The 16,050-nt window shown below is 41.4% G+C and overlaps 1 protein-coding gene across 2 annotated transcripts in view; it reads left to right on the top strand.

Moving 5' to 3' along the window:
- LOC122557930 (mitochondrial glutamate carrier 1-like) overlaps positions 1-16,050 on the top strand; it is a 141,416-nt gene that overhangs the window by 23,480 nt on the left and 101,886 nt on the right. The window contains exon 1 of one of the 2 annotated variants that reach the window (XM_087996716.1): positions 12,372-12,510. The exons of the other annotated variant lie outside the window; for it this stretch is intronic. The gene's annotated coding sequence lies outside the window, so the exon portion shown is untranslated. Of the gene's footprint in view, positions 1-12,371; positions 12,511-16,050 lie in introns of those variants that run through there. 2 annotated transcript variants of the gene reach the window in all.

Here is a 16,050-nt window from a genome sequence, read left to right as displayed (position 1 = left end):
ATGTATGTGTGCATGTGTTTTTTTTAATTGTGGAAGAGATCAGAAGGAAAACGCTTTTACAACTAATAGTGTAAACAAAATAGTTTTATCATAATGGGTGGGAGACAAAGTAAGAGTTTTAATTCTCTTGGTGACTTAAAGCATGGTGTTTTGTTAGTTGAAGTGGGAGTTGCATGTGGTTGTGCCGCACAGCCGTGGGTATATGGTAGGCAAATAAAACAGTTCTGGGAGAGCTCTTGTGGCATACTGGCAATGTCCCTACCTCTGAGGCAGGAGCCCAGGTTCAAGTCCCACCTGCTCTAAACGTGTGTTATCGTATCTTTGACCAGGTTGTTTAGTTCTGGATGTGCGTTGGAATTGAGTGGGATAAAGGCTGAAATTGTGAAATAAAGGGGAGTTGAGTGTGAAATAGACAAGCCATCAGGAGAAAGTTCATGACCACTGTACACCAAAGGCTTCAAGATAGGAACAGCTGTGCAAGGACAAGTATGGAGACCAGTCATAATTCTGGTAGTTGGGCTTCTCTAATTGAGGAGATGAAGCTGCAACAATGAAGCCTTTTGGCTTAGATGTTTGGCAAGTTACTGCTTTTGTTGTTTGTGATATGATATTGATATACGTGGGATCATATGATTAATAGACCTCTAATTTCATTCATTGAACTTCTGATTGGAATAGGCACTCTAATATAGGTAGATCTACATTAGCTAGTTTCTGCTGCAATTAGTTTGAGATGGAAATGAGTGTTGGGATAGTGGGATTGTGATTCATGAGAATGGTATTTTTTAATTAAGTACAAAAGCTGCCTTTATTTATTGTGAGTCATCTGCAAAATATCTTGTCAAAGAGAGACCAAAAAAATCCCAAATCAAATTGGAAATAACCTAATATAATTAGGGCAGTGTTTGATTAGCAATGCAATTTGGTTTCAGTGAGATTCTACATAAACAGAAAGTTACCATTCTTTCTGAAGCTTCCTTTCGATTTTGTTGTGCCAAATAATAATTTTAAAAAAAAATTCATACCACTGTTTTGACAAGAGGTTTTTTTAAATTTTAATTACTTTTTATAGCTTTTCACATTTATTGAAATACATATCTGTGCAGCATTTCCATATCTTCAGAGAGATTTCTGATTTTCCAATGGGGCTGTTGCCCACATAAAACAAAAACTGAAATCTAGCTACAGTGGTGTTCATCTAATATAACATTTCTCCATTCTCCTTTTTTTTTCCTCAAAAGGTGCAGCTTCTAGATGGTGCATGCGTCCACATGGCTAGGTACACTGCACTATCCTCTCTTGTCCATGTTCTGTGTTACAGTGGAATTGTTATACTGGAATCTGGGTCAGATTAAATATTCTTCTGAATATCTGCATTTTCTTGTACTTCATTTCCTTTCTCTTATTCTAAATTTTGGAATATTTAAGTTGACTTGCAATAAATCAGTTTGCATTTGTCTGAATTATATCCTTGCTCTTAAAACAATGAGCAATCGTCTAAGTGAGGGCAGAGCAGTGGACGTGATCTGTGTGGACTTCAGTAAGTTGTTCGACAAGATTCTCCATCACAGGGTGGTCAGCAAGGTTTGATCTCGTGGAATACAGGGAGAACTTGCCATTTGGATACGGAACTGGCTCGAAGGTAGAAGACAGAGGGTGATGGAGGCTGGCTTTCATACTGGAGGCCCGTGACCAGTGGAGTGCCACAAGGCCCGGTGCTGGGTCCACTGCTTTTCATCATTTATATAAATGATTTGGATGTGAACATAGTTGGTAAGTTTGCAGGTGACACCAAAATTGGAGGTGTAGTGGAGAGCGAAGAAGGTTACCTCCTGATTACAATGGGATCTTGATCAGATGGGCCAGTGGACTGAAGAGTGGCAATGGAGTTTAATTTAGATAAATGTGAGGTGCTGTATTTTGGAAAGGCAAATCAGCACAGGACTTATGCACTAAATGGTCAGGTCCTGGTGAGTGTTACTGAACAAAGAGACCTTGGATTGCAGGTTCATAACTCCTTGAAAGTGAAGTCACAGGTAGATAAGATAGTGAAGAAGGCATTTGGTAAGCTTTCCTTTATCCGTCGGAGCACTGAGTATGGGAGTTGGGAGGTCATGTTGCAGCTGTACAGGACAATGGTTAGGCCAGTTTTGGAATATTGCATGCAATTCTGGTCTCCCTCCTATCGGAAGGAAGTTGTGAAACTTGAAAAGGTTCAGAAAAGATTTACAAGGATGTTGTCAGGGTTAGAGGGTTTGAACTATTGGGAGAGGCTGCTCAGCTGGGGCTATTTTTCCGGAGCATCAGTGGCCGAGAGGTGACCTTATAGACATTTATAAAATCAAGAGGGGCATGGATAGGAAACACAGGCAAGGTATTTTCCCTGGGATGCAGGAGTCCAGAACTAGAGGGCATAGATTTAGGATGAGAGGGGAAAAATTTAAAAGGGACCTAAGGGGCAACTGTTTCACACAGTGAGTGGTGTGTGCATGGAAAGGGGTTGCCAGGAGAAAGTGGTGGAGGCTGATACATTTATAACATTTAAAAGGTATCTGGATGTGTATATGAATAGGAAAGATTTAGAGGGATATGAGCCAAATGCTGGCAAATGGGACTAGATTTGGTTAGGATATCTGGTCGGCATGAATGAGCTGCACCAAAGGGTCTGTTTCCATGCTGTGCATCTCTGATTCTATGAATTTCAATCTCTCAACTTTTTTTATTTTAAACTAATGCAGTGCAAAAGTCGTGAAACCAATCTAATTAGAGGTACATTTAATCAGATTTTTAATAACTGCAGTTTTGGAGGTTGTCATCCTGTGTTGTCAAGCACCATCGATATTTCTGTTCCTTATCTCACAATCCATTATATCCTGGGAACACATTTGTCCAGGTGGCTCCTTCCTCACCACCTCCTACTTCATTATTTTGGCGATAACATTTGCACGGCTATATTCCAGCCTGCTTAAAATGTGCTGACCAGAATAGATTGGGAAGAGGCTACACCCTTCTGGAATAGACCATCACAAAAGGAGGATGAGGTGAACTTAAGTGTGCAGTCATAAACACAGCGATTTCATTCTTGCCGAAATTTGTTCTATAGATGCATCCACCTGTCTCATCAATCAGACCTCCCTGTTCCATAATGCAACCACACATAACTACAACTAAGAACATGTCAACGTTAACAGTGCCCACACAGTCTGCTAACGTTCTCCCAATCTCAAAACAATATTTACAAATCCGCAAATTTGAAATGCTTACTTAAGAGTTACTTAAGAGTTGCAGAGCCACTGAGCATTGCATGATTCACATGAAACTGTGAGCAGCCTGTGGTGTGTATACATTTTTGTACAGACCTTGGCAGATGAAGGATTTAGGTCTTTTCTGCCTAATTTTATTCCTACAGTTGAAAACCACCTCTATGCTGGACTCTAGGCAACATATAATATATAATAATTCAGGTTCATATTTCTTTCAAATGGAAGAAATGAGATTACTTGCTTTTGGTGAAGTTTTCATCTTTCTTTCCAGTGTGTATTGACTGCAGGTTGTTTTCATGAGAGAGAATCACAAGATAAGACCATAAGACATAGGAGTAGAAATTAGTAGAATTGGGTCTCCCCCACCATTCAATTATGGCTGATAAGTTTCTTAAACCCATTCTCCTGCTTTCTCCTCATAACCCTTGATCTCCTTGATGCTCAAGAACCTATCTGTCTCTGTCTTAAATATACTCAATGACCTGGCCTCCATAGATTCACCACTCTCTGGCTGAAGAAGTTTGTCCTTATCTCTGTTCTAAAAGGACTTTCCTTTGCTCTAAGACTATGTCCTTGGGTTCTAGTCTCTCCGACAAATGGAAGCATCTTCCTAATATGTACTCTGTCCAGGCTATGCAGTATTCTGTATGTTTCAATTGGATCCCTCTCTCATCCTTCTAAACTCCTTCAAGTATAGACCAGAGTTCTCATGTCCCTCATATGTTAAGCTTTTCATTCCTGGGACCATTTTCATCAACCTCCTTTGAACATGCTTCAGAGCCAGTACATCTTCCTGAGATATGGGGCCAAAACTGCACACACTACTCCAAATGTGGTTTGACCAGAGCCTTGTAGAGCCTCAGAAGTACATCCCTGCTTTTATATTCAAGCCCTCTCAAAATAAATGCCATCATTGCATTTGCCTTCCTAACTACTGACTCAACCTGCAAGTTTACCTTGAGATAATCCTGGACTAAAACCCCCAAGTCTCTATGTACCTCAGAATTCTGAATTTTCTCCCCGTTTAGGAAATAGTCCATGCTTCTATTCTTCCTACCAAATTGCATGACCTCACACTTTCCCACATTGTACTCCATCTGCCACTTCTTTGCCCAGTCTCCTGACCTGTCCAAATCCTTCTGCAGCCTCACCACCTCCTCAATGCTACCTGTCCCTCTACCTGTTGAGTTCTTTTTCTCCTGAGGTTCTTACATACTTAATGCAACTGCAACACACTAACTTCTGTGAACAAGCAACCAAAATGTTATTAAGCATGGTACAGTACAGACTTTCTGGAGGAACCTTGAACACACCTCGCAAGACTTAGAGGATTGTGGCAAAAGCTCTCCCGAACAAAGGAAACAGTCTTTCCTTTATACAAAATATTTACATCACAGCTAGTAATGCTCACGAGAAACCCCCCAGCCATTCCCCCCCCCCCCCAAGTCATATGCCATTCAAGACAGTGCAGTGACTACTTCACCTCCAGAAACAATGCAACGCAAATCATCCCTTAATGGTCAAATCTGTTGCAAATTGTTTTTTGTAATTATAGGGGAGTAGTCAACTGCCAAGTTCTTATTGATTTCTGAATAGGAGGTGAAAATGTAAATCATCTCTGAATGGCGAGGGATGGGAATGTAAACCTCCCACATTCCACCTATAAGACAAAGATACACCACCTTACCCCTGGGGTATTTAATTTCTTGCAGGTCAGCGGAGCAATTTAACTCTTTAATATCACATGCGTATCTTTGTATAATCTGCAAACTTAACCAGAATGCCCTCAGTCCCTTCATCTAGATATGGAGATCTGTGGTGTGGTGTACAAACGTCAGAGGCGTCTCCTGTGTGATTTGCTCCTGATTTGTTAATCTGTATAAGTTTTAGTTTCTGGGTTATTGTTTTTCAGATGAAAAGAGAAGATCGATCATGAATAACAGAATCATTATGCCATTGAAGGGGACCATTTGGATGTTGTCTGTCTTGGCTCTCCAAATGACCATTTAATTTAGTGCTATCGTTTCACTTCTGCCTATAACGCTGCATTTTTGTTTTTTTTTTCCCGAAGAATTGTTTGATTCTCTTTTGAATTCCTTGATTGACCCTGTATTTAACATAGGCTCAAGCAATGCTTTCCAGACCTTAATCATGCACAGCATTAAATCTTTTTTTTCTGGATCAATTTTTGCTTCTTGAGGGGGAAAAAAATATTTTATGCAGCGAGTGGTTAAGATCTGGACTGCTTAAGAGTGTGTTAGTGACACTTAATTGTATTGTTACTTTGAACCCCTCGCCCAAAGCAAGCTTTCTCTGTCCTTACCAAAATGCAGCTACTTTCTCAAAAGGAAGCTTTATCCTTGCCTATCCTGGTGGGAAATGCTGTGACTTTATGCTCACATGTTTTGGTATTTCTAAAGGTCCTCCCTCAATTGATTAATGTGTCATCCTGTACCATCAAGAGTTGAGAGTGTGGTACTGGAAAAGCACAGCAGGTCAGACAGCATCCGAAGAGCAGGAGAATCGACATTTTGAGCATAACCCCTTCATCAGGAATGAAGCTTGTGGGTCGGGGCTGAGAGAGAAATGTGGGGGGAGGGGGGAGCATGGAGTTTGGGAGAGGTGGCTTGGAAAGCGATAGGTGGATGAAGGTGAGGGAGAAGGTGATAGGTCAGAGGGGAGAATGATGGGCGGATGCAGAGGGTGGTGCCGAGTTGAAGGCTTGCGACTGGGATAATGTGGTGGGGGGGAGAAATGGGAAACTGTTAAAATCCACATTTATCCCATGTGGTTGCAGGGTCCCAAGGCAGAATATTAGGCGTTCCTCCTTCAGGTGTCAGGTGGTAATGGTTTGGCGGTGGAGGAGGCTCAGCACCTGCATGTTCTTGATTGAGTGGGAGGGGGAGTTGAAGTGTTCGGCCATAGGGTGGTGGTGTTGATGGGTGCGGGTGTCCCGGAGATGTTCTCTGAAACATTCTGCAAGAAGGCGTCCTGTCTTCCCGATGTAGAGGAGACCACACCGGGTACAATGGATGCAGTAGATGACATTGGTAGAGGTACAGGTGAATCTCTGATGGATGTGGAAGGATCCTTTGGGGCCTTGGATCAAGTGAGGGGAGTGGTAAGGGCGCAGACTTTGCACTGCATTTCCTGCAGTGGCAGGGAAAGGTGCCACGAGTGGGGTGTGGGCTGGTGGGAAGTATGGAACTGACGAGGGAGTCGCAGAGGGAATGGTATTTTCAGAACGCAGATAGGGGTGGGGAGGGAAATTTATCTCTGGTGATCGGATCCATTTGGAAGTGGCGGAGGATGATGCGTTGTTTGCGGAGGTTGGTGGGGTGGAAGTTGAGGGCTGGGGGTTCTGTCCTTGTTGCGTTGGGAGGGGTGGTGTTCAAGGGCAGTGGTGCTTTGGAACACATCTGAGGTATTCTTGGTCTGCATCTGTAGAAACATTGTGATATGATACTTGTGTCATGAATTCTGAAGAGTAAATCTGAATCTGTCCAGTATCAAAGGGTTAACATTGCTTCTGATATGTCATCTTGCTGATCACAGCCAAACAACTAAGAGGAACAGATGATAACTTGGGAATAAACTGACCAGCAGTAGATCCTTTCATCTGCAGGAAATAAGCAGCCTGCAACGAGAGACCAAGCAGAAGGGGAAGAAAGGGAATGTATCATATTGGCTTTACCAATCATGTTGCAACAGACACATTTACTTGTAATTTCTCTTTCCTGTTCTGGACATATTAACTAAGGAACAAAATAGCTTTTCTGTAATGTCTGCCATCTCGTGAAGATGTCCAAAGCGCTTCAGAATCATTGAAAAAGTTTTGAAATATTACAATAATGGACATATATGCAAGCAATGGAGGTAAATATTAGAAAGAAGGTCCCACAAACAGACCTATGCTAAATCTGTCTTTTGGTGATGCTTAATGGGTGAATATTTGTCAGGAGGCTTGGTACACCATGCTTTTCTCCTGTAAAAAGATGGCATAAAAACTTTTACATCCACTACAGCAATGTGTTGGGACCTTTATTTAGCATCTGCGCTGATGGATACCACTTTCCCTCAGCCATACATTGAAATGTCATCCTATTTTGTCATGATATTGATCTACACAGAGCTGTAGCTCTTTATTGTGTAGTTAAAATGTCGACTTTTCACATGTAAACCCTGATAATGGGTGTCAGCAGGCTATCTGATGCTGGAGATTATGATTCAATTTAAACAGACCCCCCGACCCCCCCCACCACCACATGTAGTGATTCACAGCTGGAACGCTAGCTGATTTTTTTCTCTCTCTGCAAAATCAAGGTAGCCAACAACAGTATCTAAGCTAAGGTCAGATAAAATGATGAGCTTGCTTGCTGGTTGCTTCAGTCATAGATTTTATAACTTCAAGATCTCTGTGCTCATTCATACAGTACAATATTCTTTTAGATTGACTTGGATGAGGTCACTTTTTATGAAATGAGTGAAACTGAAGGCTGTAAATTTTAAATAGATATTTCATCAGATGTGAACATCATTAGCTAGGGCAGCATTAATTGCCTATTCCTAATTGCCCTTGAGAAGGGACTGGTGAACAGCTACGATTCATTTATATTTGACATACCAGTAGCTGTTTGTTACAAAAGCATGTTTGTTCATTGATGCTGAGTTAAAATCCTGGGATCCTCTCCTTAATAGAGTTTAAGGATTAAGGCTTGTACTACCTACTTTTATTCTTGCATTTGAAAATACCTCTCAATACTTGAGTATAGAGCATATTGAACATCACATAGAATAATTTAGTTTGATATTTATTTCAAATAAAAGGTGCAATTTGCCTTCCTTCAAGAAGTGCTAAGAATTGTACAAGGCTTTTGGCCTAAAGGGTAAATGTGAAATCTTTGAATACCTCTGCCCACTGCAATACATGTAACAGTAAGTGGGAAGAGCTAGTCAATTTCGGATGTAATTCCAGTCTATTAGTCTTAACTCTACTGTTAACAAAAACGTAACATAACTTAAGAGTATTTCTAAGAGATATTCCATTTCTATCAGTCTAATGGTAAACCAGGCGAAAGTGAGAACTGCAGATGCCGGAGATTAGAATTGAGAGTGTGGTGCTGGAAAAGCACTGCTGGTCAGGCAGCATCCGAGGAGCAGGAAAATCGATGTCTCGAGCAAAAGCCCTTCATCGGAACCAGACTGGGTTAACCAGTCTTGTGCTAATGCAAACTCTTATTTTAGTTTGTGTTTAATAAGTTAACTACTTATTAATCAAATGTGTGCCTCTTCTGCCAAGGTCTTATGAGTGATTAATCCTTCACCACTTAACGCTAATAAACCCTATAGACCAGTACCAAAATAAAAATTGGTGGCAGCATATCTTGCCATAGGAGATCTCAGCATCACAAGGTGCCATCTGAAGACTTCTCTTATAGCATTGAAATTGTGTATGATAGCTTGATTTCTATATACTTCAAAAGTCAAATGTTGATTACATGATCAAAGCGTAATCTGGAATTTAATACCACAGACTGTAGATTAAGAGAAGACATGTGATTTTATTCTAATCTATTCAATCTGGGATTATAGTACCATCGAGGCTTCCATTAGTAATGTAAATGAATTGATGCTGGTCCTTTTTGGAGTCCTCTAAGGGAAACATTTCAGGTGGTGTGTTTTTGAAGAACCCTCTTGGGACAATAGAGAAAGGTAAATGCCATAAATAATTTCAAAGGCATTTTTATTCCGGGTGCCAGCTAATTGTCACCCAGTGTAAGCAGGGTATAAGTCATCCCACCAGCAGCCCAGTTTCTTTGTGGAGATGTTCCAATTGTAATACACATGCACCAGAAGTTATTTTTGCTATTTTGATCCAAACCAATGTGTTTTGGGAGCAATGGATCTAAATTCAAAACAAGACATTATTATAGTACATGACTATTAGTCAGTGTCTCTGGTTATATTTCTTTCAAGTATTGGAATTTATCTTGTACACCACATGATGCATTACTCTCATGAATTAGGGTCATCACTGCAAATGTAATATTTCGATGGAAGGATATAAAACTTTGACTGGGGGCAGCATGGTGACTCAGTGGTTGGTACTGCTGCCTCACCACGCCAGGGATCTGGGTTTGTTTCACTCTCGGGCAGTTGCCTGTGTGAGTTTTCACATTGTCCCTGTGTCTGCGTGGGTTTCCTCCGGGTGCTCTGGTTTCCTCCTCGTGTCCAAAGATGTGCAGGCGAGGTGGATTGACCTTGGGAAATGCAGAGTTATAGGGCAGGGGAGATGGGTCTGGTGGGATGCTCTTTGGAGGGGTGGTGTGGACTCGATGGGCCAAATGGCCTGCTTCCACACTCTATGGATTCTATGACGCAGTCTGTATGAGTCATTTGTTGTTCCTGCACCACTATTATCAGATATTGTTCTGAAATTCAAGGTTGCAATATAGACATTAATACTTGGTGTTTTGATTCTGAAAATGATTATTCATTGAAAAGATGTTTATTCAATACAGGTGTGATTTATAAAACAAATTTTACAATATTTTAAATGAATGCAAGATGACTTTGGCTGTGTGCCAAGCTCCAAATACCATTTGGTCCTCTTGTGCATGATTTTCTCGTTCTCGGATAATTTTCATTGAAATCTGTTGTTTCAGATGGGCTGACTTTTGAAAAGGAGACTGCACTGTAGGACATTATTGATAATTAAATCCTTAAACTGCTGTGGTTCTGTTCGCCGAGCCGGAAGTTTTTGTTGCAAACGTTTCGTCCCCTGTCTAGGTGACATCCTCAGTGCTTGGGAGCCTCCTGTGAAGCGCTTCTGTGGTGTTTCCTCCGGCATTTATAGTGGCCTGTCCCTGCCCCTTCCGGTTGTCAGTTTCAGCTGTCCGCTGTAGTGGCCGGTATATTGGGTCCAGGTCGATGTGTTTGTTGATGGAGTTTGTGGATGAGTGCCATGCTTCTAGGAATTCCCTGGCTGTTCTTTGTTTGGCTTGCCCTATAATGGTAGTGTTGTCCCAGTCGAATTAATGTTGCTTGTCGTCTGCGTGTGTGGCTACTAGGGATAGCTGGTCATGTCGTTTCGTGGCTAGTTGGTGTTCATGGATGCGGATCATTAGCTGTCTTCCTGTTTGTCCTATGTAGTGTTTTGTGCGGTCCTTGCATGGGATTTTGTACACTACATTAGTTTTGCTCATGCTGGGTATCGGGTCCTTCGTTCTGGTGAGTTGTCTGAGTGTGGCTGTGGGTTTGTGTGCTGTTATAAGTCCTAGTGGTCGCAGTAGTCTGGCTGTCAGCTCAGAAATGTTCTTGATGTATGGTAGTGTGGCTAGTCCTTTGGGTTGCCGCAACCCATACATCAAGAACACCTCTGAACTGACAGCCAGACTACTGCGACCACTAGGACTTATAACAGCACACAAACCCACAGCCACACTCGGACAACAACTCACCAGAACGAAGGACCCGATACCCAGCATGAGCAAAACTAATGTAGTGTACAAAATCCCATGCAAGGACTGCACAAAACACTACATAGGACAAACAGGAAGACAGCTAACGATCCGCATCCATGAACACCAACTAGCCACGAAACGACATGACCAGCTATCCCTAGTAGCCACACACGCAGACGACAAGCAACATTAATTCGACTGGGACAACACTACCATTATAGGGCAAGCCAAACAAAGAACAGCCAGGGAATTCCTAGAAGCATGGCACTCATCCACAAACTCCATCAACAAACACATCGACCTGGACCCAATATACCGGCCACTACAGCGGACAGCTGAAACTGACAACCGGAAGCGGCAGGGACAGGCCACTATAAATGCCGGAGGAAACACCACAGAAGCGCTTCACAGGAGGCTCCCAAGCACTGAGGATGTCACCTAGACAGGGGACGAAACGTTTGGAACAAAAACTTCCAGCTCAGCGAACAGAACCACAGCAACGAGCACCCGAGCTACAAATCTTCTCACAAACGTTGAAATTCTTAAACTGCAATACCACAGCAGGTTTTTTTTAAAAAAACTTGATCCTTGTGTCACTGGTGATTGTGTTCTGGAGCCTTTTTTATTTTCCACAATTGTAATTTTCTACCCATCATCTTTCAGTAAACGTATCACTTAGTGCTGTTTAGTTATATGCATGAATGTGCACAATGGAAACTAATATAGTGTAGCCCTTCAAAATGAGAATATCTCATTGAGGACAGCCATTTCCAATATTAGAACAGATTGCCAGTTAATTAACTAGGTAAGGCTGACCAAGTGGAGAAAGCAGCAAGCTTAATTACAGTTTAATAATTTTGAAGCTACAATACTGGCTAACATTGCACGAGCATCATGATGCACATCAGTGTCTTGCTCAAGGGTTGTTTTTGGGCATGCTACAACATGCTATCCGATACGTCAGTGATGGAAAATGGGACTGTACTCGCTATTCCCTGCACAATGAACTTCTAATTTCGCTTAGGCATTTTGCAAGTGGAAAATGGCCACTTCAGTGGGAAATAATAAGGAGCTAATGAGGATTTAATTAAATGTGTTCCTATACTCTTCCTGACCCCTAATAGTCACTGCACATTCAAATGAATTTGTGAAGTGCTTTCAAACATTTAAATGATTCAGTGATAATGCTGAATGCCCTGTGATCAATAGGCCCCCATTAAAATAAAATAAAACCTTTTTATTTGTGATATGAGAACCTTGAACATATTTCTTTTGATAGCCTTTGTACCTTTTTACTGGCGAGAGCTAGACTGAGAAGAAACAACAATCAAGCCACATCCCTCAATAAGGCAGGGTGGGATTGGAGTCTTGTACAATATGAAGTAGTCCATTTGGTGGGCAAATGGCTCCCAGATCTACTCATGGTTCTAAGTAATTTCCTTATGTAATTCCAAGACCTCCATTGCAAAGAAGTTACAGAATTATCTGAATTCAAAATCTATCATTTATAAAATAAATCTACATCGACTTTTCCACCTCCTGATGCTGTCTGGCTTGCTGTGTTCTTCCAGCTTCTTGACTGACTGCATTAAACCCTTTCGGCAATCAGGATTTTTATACTTCATTTTTCCTTCCTTTTTAGTGTTGAGAAGGAACAGGGTATTGCCCTGTAACTCATCAAGGTCAGCATTAAATCTGTGTTTAATGGCAGAGTGGAGTTTGTTTGATTGGAGAAGATTGCAGACCCCAAACTGTGGCACACCCAACTGCTGACTCTTTAGCAGGTACGTTTCTCAAGCACATAATTCTGCTGTATATCAATTTCTGGTTTGGTTCTAAATCACCTGAAGCTGAGACAACATTAATGTTATCAGAAAAAGACCTTTCTACCCTCAATGGCCAAGGTGTCTTACTTTTGTAGTACTAGTCTCAAACAGCCTTCTATCTCTTTGTATAGTACTGAGACCTTGAGTTCTGACTGGATTTTTTTCAGTGATTTTCTTTCATTTCTCCAAAAATTGCCAAGAGTAAATTACCTGGAGTAGAACCAGAAATGGATGGAAACACAACACGTTAGGCACCATGACTGGAATGGGAAACAAAGGTCATGTTCCAGGTCGGAGTAAAGTGAGATCTGACAAAAGGTCACCAGCCTGGAACGCTGATTCTCTCTTTGTAGATGCTGCACATCTTATTGAGTGTTTCCAGTTTTTTTAAAAATTTCAGATTCTCTCTATTTCTGTCTCTCCGCTGTTGTCTTGGTCAGTGTCTCACTTTTTTTTTCTTTCTTTTACTGTATCGGTGTGTCTTGGTCGATATCACTCTCTCTGTCCTCCTTGGTCGATGTCTCTAGCTTTTTGCTATCTCTGTTGCTATCCCTTGCTGTCTGCCTGTCCCTCTTGGTGAATGTCTCTTACTGTCCCTCTGTCTTAGTCACTATCTCTTGCTGTCTGTCTTTCTGTCTCAGTCAAGGTCTCTTGCTGTCTGGCCCGCTGTCTTGGTCTCTGCACATTCCTGCCTTTTTAAGCATTGCAGTTTTTTGCTGTTGGACTGCCTTTTTTATTTCTAATCCCAGGCATAAAGCATCACAAAAAATCCTTTTCATCTCCTGCTCCTCTTCTCTGAGAACAACAAGATTGTGAGATTTTCGATGCAGTGGTGATGGGGACTTTGATCACCCAGATGCACCAATGAATCTCATTGTTTTGTCATTACTGAAATCAACTTCATTTTACCCACTGTTTGCCTGATTTATACTGAACTGAAAAAGCGATTTTCTTTTTAAAAAAAATGAACTTTATCTTCAATGTATTGTGAAATTACTCAAAATTAAATCTTGAAAATCTGTTGGATAAGAGATTATAAAGTTTTACAAAGTGGTTTTGTGGATTGTCTTTTCAAAATATTTATAGAATGAACACTTTCATTTGATAAGATTCTCAGAGATAAGGATTTTCAGTCATTAAACAGTTATATCAAAATGCAAAAGGGCTTTTAAGTAGACCCATTACTCTTTATGTTGAGCAATGCCGAGTACATGCATCATGGTGATGTATATGGTCTGGCTGCCCTAATGTAGCAGCTGACCAGGCCACCATCTGGAGGGAAAAATATCTCTCACGCAACTTCTGAAACTGACCTCAACTGTTGTGAGCACAATCATTATTTTTACGCTGCTTTTTCCAACAGCGTGGTGTTCTTCCTTTGCTTTGGTGTTTTCTTTCTGTGAGAGAAAGTGAGGGCTGCAGATGCTGGAGATCAGAGCTGAAAATGTGTTGCTGGAAAAGCGCAGCAGGTCAGGCAGCATCCAAGGAACAGGAGAATCGACATTTCGGGCATAAGCCCTTCCTCAGGAATGAGGAAAGTGAGGAAGGGCTTATGCCCGAAACGTCGATTCTCCTGTTCCTTGGATGCTGCCTGACCTGCTGCGCTTTGCCAGCAACACATTTTCAGCTCTGTTTTCTTTGTGTTGAATGTGTTTTTGCCACTAACAACTTGACTGATTGCTTGACCTTTTCCTGATAACATCAAATATTAAATATGTACATTACAAAGCTTGTACAGTGTCTTTTTTGGTTTAGTTAGTATGATGTTTTGAAAAACATCCCACAATTTATAAAGCTAGTCATAAACAACAATAAATTGGACTTTTAACGTGCAAGCATTCCTGATGAAGGACTTAGGCCCAAAATGTCAACACTCCTGCTCCTCGGCTGCTGCCTGACCTGCCGGGCTTTTCCAGCACCACACCTTCAACTCCCGACTCTCCCGCATCTGCAGTCCTCGCTTCCTCCGAGCATGCAAGAATGTACAGTGGGTCATTGTGGTAGATTAAAAATTTGTCATGTGATTGTTTCTCATACCACTGGTTGGGAGTCAGCATTGCAGAAGTACATCATGCTGGTTCTGTGAGGCAAAAAATCCTGTTGGCTACATTTGGGATCTGGATCGGAATCACTGGAATTCCATGCTCAGTGAAGCAGTTGAGATTGCCTCACCAAATGTTTTCAAGTAAAGATAGATTTTTGATCCATAAAGGAATTAAGGGTCATAGTGAGCGGGCAGGTAAGTGGAGCTGAGTCCGTGACAATGCCAGCCATGATCTTATTGAATGGTTGAGCAGGCTCGACGGGCCATTCGGCCTACTCCTGCTCCTAGTTCTTTTGTTCTTATGATCTGAAATATCCATCAGATTGCAACGTCACTTCAGTGTTTACTCATGATGCATGTATTTTTCTGACAATTTTCTGTCCCCTTTTTGTGATAATGATGAAGTTCCAAAAACACTGACATGTCTCCTATATGTTCTCCCCAGTCACCAACTTCCATATTCACATTGCAAATACCTTTGTAAATTAATTACATCCACCTCTGCAATCTCCTTCCAGTTTGCAACCTGTCCTCTGGAGTCTCTGTACAGTATGATATCCAGTTGTGCTTCCTTTGTTTGATTACTGCTGTTGGAACTGTCATTCACCAAATGCTTGCATTTCTTTCCAGAACCTTCCTCCAATTTTATGCAACCTATTCTCATAATTTAAGCTCTCCTATCACCAGTCTAATTTTGTTGATTCTGCTTTGTACTCCTTTCAAAGTTATCAAATCTTCCCCAGTGGTTTGATGCCCAAAACTGAGCACTGTACTCTCGGGGGTCTGGCCAAGCTTCTGGCAACTGAAAGATCACTTCTTCTCAACTTTATTCTAACTTCATTGAAAAGTTGTCTAATATTCCAATAACTGTACACCAGTTGTAAGTGATTATTGTATGTGGACACCCAAGTTCCTTTTTTTCATAGTCCCTGATTTCTTGTGAGATGTCTCCTAATTCCTGGATGTAGGATGGATGATCTTTACATTTGTTTTACACTAAGTTATCTGCCACTGTTTGACCAGTCACCTAATCTGTCTATGTCCCTTTGCACTTTTAGCTCTTAGCTACACAACTTGACATATCTCCTAACTTGGTGTCACCTGCAAACCCAGATATTCAACCCTTACTGCTTTTATCAAGTGATTAAAAATTATGTGAAACTGAGACCCAGCGGTGTTCCATGTTACCAGTCAGAGTGCTTTCTCTTTAACCTGACTGTGCATCTCTGATCGCCCAACCCATTATCAAGTCGTGTCACAAGACACCTTCCAATTTTATGTGCAGCTTTAACTTGGAATATTGAATACAGCGACCAGTCATTCAGACTAGCTAGTCTGAACGTTTGTGCTCCACAGAAGTCCCCTTTTGTTCCATTGACCTCATTTCAGCTTTTTAGTACATCTTGCTATTCCATTTTCTCTTGAGTTCTGATTCCCACTATATTTTGGCCTCT

This window comes from Chiloscyllium plagiosum, unplaced genomic scaffold, assembly GCF_037043375.1.
Source record: "Chiloscyllium plagiosum isolate Xiang-an unplaced genomic scaffold, Cpla_swu_hap1 HiC_scaffold_18, whole genome shotgun sequence".
In the NCBI taxonomy this organism is placed as follows: Eukaryota; Metazoa; Chordata; class Chondrichthyes; order Orectolobiformes; family Hemiscylliidae; genus Chiloscyllium; species Chiloscyllium plagiosum.
Note: the sequence above shows the minus strand (reverse complement) of the source record. Positions and strands in the feature narration are given on the sequence as shown.